Below are 5,166 nucleotides of genomic sequence, written 5' to 3'. Positions count from 1 at the left end.
GTCAATGCAGAATGCGTTTCTTTATTGCAGTCCTAAACACCGTCCAATTTCTAAACACCGTCATATTTTTAAATAAACGCATATATATATATATATATATATATATATATATATATATATATATATATATATATATATATATATATATATATATGACACAAAACAAGAAGGTGTCATAGTGTTGCAATCAAAGAAAACACGAAGCAGCATCATAAAGACGCTTGTTCGATTTTCGTTAAGTCGTGAGTCAAATTAAAACCTTAAAATAAACATATTAAAATGGTTATCACGTTATTCTTCCTATATTCTCCATACAAGTTTGCCCATGCCCTCTGCTGAAGGTTACTTTGAAACAGTATCTTAATTCTTAACCTTGGTGAATTTTAAACAACACGACCTATGCACTGAATAGCCGCTGATACTGGTGTATGCCATCACCGAACGACAGACAATGTGTAGCCGAATGTACGCAGACATGCACTCTGACAAAACTTGCAATTAGGAGAAAAAAATGCGATGATAGAAATCTGCGTTTTCTCGCAGCTGGACATCACACGTCTTTTCTTGTCCCGTATTGCCGGTTGAACGATATAACGTAATACTTTGACGAGCTATAACTGTAGCGCCCTGTATCCGCACGACATTGCCGGTATTTAATTGTCTTGCAAACAAGGTGTCAATCAAATGACCAGAAATGCCTGACTTGGAATAAAAAATAATGCTACTAATGGGAAAACTGGAACAACATGTTTGCATTCTAGTGAAGCACAACAAATATGTTTATTTCTATATATTTTTTAAAATAAGCCAAAGCTACATTCGGTAGCCGATGCATGGAATATTTAATACCATCCTCTACCGGCCAAGTCATGTGAGCTGAACTAACCCAGCGTAGCGACAGAGGCGTGTACCGTGTACTAGAGAGAGATGTGCAGAATCCTGGGGGCGGGCGGGGGGAATCCTCCGATTTCTGCAGTTATTTGCTCGATGCTTCTGAGCTTTTTTTCTTATGATACATTTTACCCCGATCTACTATAATTCCTGATGTACTTTATCCAAACAGAGTTTGATGGAAAGTATTTTTTTTAATGTTAATGTTAAATTTATTATATTATATATATATATATATATATATATATATATATATATATAATATATATAGATATATTATATATAACTTGGCAAACACCGTTGTTAGATAAAATTTTTATACGTATAAATTGCAACCACACATCTATTTTAAAAATATGCATATGTTAAAATGAATGCATTAATATTTAAAAGTGCAGTGTACACATATCCATTATAGTACTGTATCATATTAAATATTTTGACCGCATAAACTAAAGGCATTCCTTAAACAGCGCGACGTTTTAACCTGTAAGATTGACATGTCTGTAGAGACCCACGGAGAAAAGGGAATTGTTCCAATGGAATACGAAATCGAAGCGTCAATGAAAAACAACACGTATTTTGCCCATTCGTGAAATACAGGGCAAATACATTATACAGAGCGTCGCAATTAGAATACCTTTCCTGCAGAAGTACAATCAAAATCCTCTGAGAAATAAGATACAGCAGCATCCTATTTAGAAGACTGCAATAGTCAACAGAACTCTTACTGTTAAAAGAAAATATGCATCCTTATACTTTAGAATCTGATGGGGGGGGGGGGGGGGGGGGGGGGGGCATATTAAAGATAAATAATTACACGTGACTCCATTCCCTAAATACACCCACAGTGAATGCCATTTAAAACCTGCTATGATCAACATCTTTGTTCCTGTTCTAATTTAGATGGTCACAACAAAATGACTTCCAACAACATCATACAAATTGACAGCATGGTTTTCACAAGGGGCACAATGAGAATGCAGCATGACTTTAGCAATAACTGCAAGGTTAAAACCATGCATTTTGTAGCTTGAATGAGATTGCAAAACAGTGCAGCAAGTAACCCAGTTCTTATGTATGCAGTGATGCAAGCAATGCTATTGTGTAAGAAGAGCACTGTTTTGTTGCAGTTCTTAGGTGGCGTGGGCCACGTTCCTCCTTTGCTTGTCAGCTGTCATCACACAAGCCCTTCAGATGGGTCATCCCAGAGAACAACGCTTTGGTCTTCTTTGAGACATGCTCTTTAATTAGCATGTTTTTTTTTTTATCTACACCCTTTAAATTGCTTTATTTTAAAGTTTTATGGCATGGGATTAATGTGTGATTACAGCCAGTACAGCCAGCCTTCAAATCCCTGAGTAATACAACTTTAAATTACCGGTAAGTAATCTTCTAGCAATGTGAGATATTTGATCTGACTCTGCCGGAACATGTACATGTTCCAGGAGGTATATATATATATATATATATATATATATATATATATATATATATATATATATATATATATATTTGTGCTAAACCTGTGTTCAACCTGAAATGCAAGCTTGCTGATGTGTTTTTTCGTCACATTTCAACTGGTTGAACATGTAAAACAGACAGGATTGTTCAGGCTTGCTTTGACACTGTAAGTCTCCAATATGCATTGAGTTCTGCACAAGTAACATACGATGTTGTAGCCAGCAATCTGTTACCAGCTTTTATACATAATATACGGCAGGCATAGGCAACTCCATTCATGCGGGGGGGGGGATTCTGCATCAGGGTTACCCGGTATAATGAATAAATGAACTACTTTAGACCTGGCCTGGATAGAGGGTTAATTGTTTCAATTAAACAATTAAAAACTGAGTTGGGACAAAGACTAGGTAAGGAAAGGTCAGAGTTGCCCAACATTGAGATACAGTTAAAAAACGCTATTTATTAACCCTGTTGTTACCATCTACATATAAATACTAAGCCCACTCAGTCAGTCCCTTTTAATCAAGATCTTCCCCTATATGAACCAGCTCCAGTCAGACCATTTTATTTTATCCATTTGCTTGTAATTAAGGGATTTAATGGCTACATCACATTAATGCATAACACACCCAAAACCATACCTGTTATTTAAAAACAGCAGCCTGACATCACTGAATTTTCTTATTGGTGCTTTGCAATCCTGAACAACACCAACAAGCATTTATCTACAGCGCACATGAAAAAAATGGTGAAATGGCAAAGCCAATGGTCCATAACAACACAAAAATCCTGTGATGGCGCTACTACACAACAGTCAACCAACCGCAGTGCCATGCAATTCAAGTCCTGTATATACTGTGCATAAAAAATGGCATAACCTTATAGCATACCAAAATTCTAGACAGTGCACACCCAACACACAATAAAGCATACAACCTTGCATAATTATAAGAAAGGCTTTGTTAAAAAAAATGTCCCTGTAAGTTATGTTTGTTCATGTGCGCCACGATTGCAGCAATTCACAATTAAAACTCTGCAGAAGACAGAGCGCATTAATAACAGGTGGAACCGTTTGCACGATCCAAATTAAGAGGACGTGGCTGGCTTGCTTTTTAAAGAGCAATATTTGAAAAGGATGTAACAAAGGATATTTTTGTGCAGTTTGGTCAAAAAACCTCACGTGGAACATGACGGCAGTGAAAGAAGGGGGATATTTTTAGAAATTTGGTTGCCAAAAATCCAGGCAGAACTTGACACCTGTACTTTCCTCCAGCGCTCACCATTACTTGCTTCAATAGCGACAAAAAAAAAAAAAAAAAAAAAAACAATCGCCCAATCACTGCCATCTTAAAAAGACACCAAGATGCATTGCAGGCAGTGTAAACAGCCGATTCACTTATCATCAAAAACAAAGCAAGTTCACTTACAAATCCCAGTGTGAACACAAATGAACTCAGACCTGAAAAAAAGTATTTCACACCCAAACAAACTAAATACATTTGCTTCCAGGTAAGTGTGAACAGCAAGCAAACCAAATAAATTGATTCATTGCTCTAAACCAAAGGAACTGAGCTGAGACTGTACTGAATCCGTTGCAAACACAATCTTAAAGGGGCACATAGACCCTTGACTCAATACTGTATCAGGCAAAGCTAAACCTAGACAGAACTTATAACACAGATCACAATTTTAAATCAGAATGTTTGCAAATGTTCTCTTCTGTGGTACCTGTATATTTTGCATTATTAATTTTTTTTAAAAACACGCCTGTACATTGTAATATTGTAACAGTGTATCTCTTGTGTACCAATAGCCAAGGTGCTCAATAATTAAACATGTTTCTGTGGCAACAGTTACAAAGTGTCCACCTACAGCCACCTCTGCTGGTGCATATGCACCTACTGCTTTTCTGCACCACTAATTTCAGACCCAAGTACAAACCTTCAGGGGCCTGGAAGTATTTATACAGGTGTGACAGGTGCGTCCCTGTTTTGGGCGCACCTCGATCCCTTTAATGCAGCAGTTTCATGAATAGACAGAAGAATGCCAAGAGAGACAGACGGACAGAAGGGCTGCTTTGCAAGCAGCAGGGGGGGGGGGGGGGGGGGGGATTGTCAACGTCACAGGAAGAGCACATGTGCAGCTGTATCTCCCTGGCCGTCCTTAATGACATGTGCAGCATTCAGAGTCCCACATGCTGCATCTGTGAATTAATCGTACTATACTTACCCTGCAGAAATATCTACATAAACCCACTTCCATGTGTACAGGGGCTGGATCTGACACTCAGATTTAATGATGTACTCACTGCCCATGTGGACCCTATTGACAGTTTCATGGAGGGGTTTAAAATTGCATGGTTATCTCCTGTTTTCAGTCTGATGGATTAAGAGGCTAGTACTGCAAGGCTGTAACTGCCCCCTCCCCCACTCCCTAAAAAAAGACAATTAGCTTCAGACTTATCGTTGCCTCGCCTTTGATTTAACAGAAAGCACTGGTAAACTGCTCATTATTAAAAATGCCCACTCCAATGCCACGAAGTCAAGGGTCAAGAAAATATCTGGATCTACTGTATAAGACTTGTTTCAGAGTTCTGACTCCCAGCATCAAATCTGCAACCTCCAGTATTCAAATACAATGCCACAGTAGCCTATACTTAAATAGTAATAAAGGCTTTATGACAATTCAAAGAGCAACTGATTTGCCAGTCGTTTACTGCACATGCAAACGCATGCATTTTCACACAGTGGACCTACAGTAAGCTTGACTCAACTGATGGAAGACCTAGGTAAACAGCATTTTGCTTTACCT

Source organism: Polyodon spathula, chromosome 20 (assembly GCF_017654505.1).
Source record: "Polyodon spathula isolate WHYD16114869_AA chromosome 20, ASM1765450v1, whole genome shotgun sequence".
NCBI classification, from domain to species: Eukaryota; Metazoa; Chordata; class Actinopteri; order Acipenseriformes; family Polyodontidae; genus Polyodon; species Polyodon spathula.
This window is presented reverse-complemented; position numbering follows the sequence as displayed.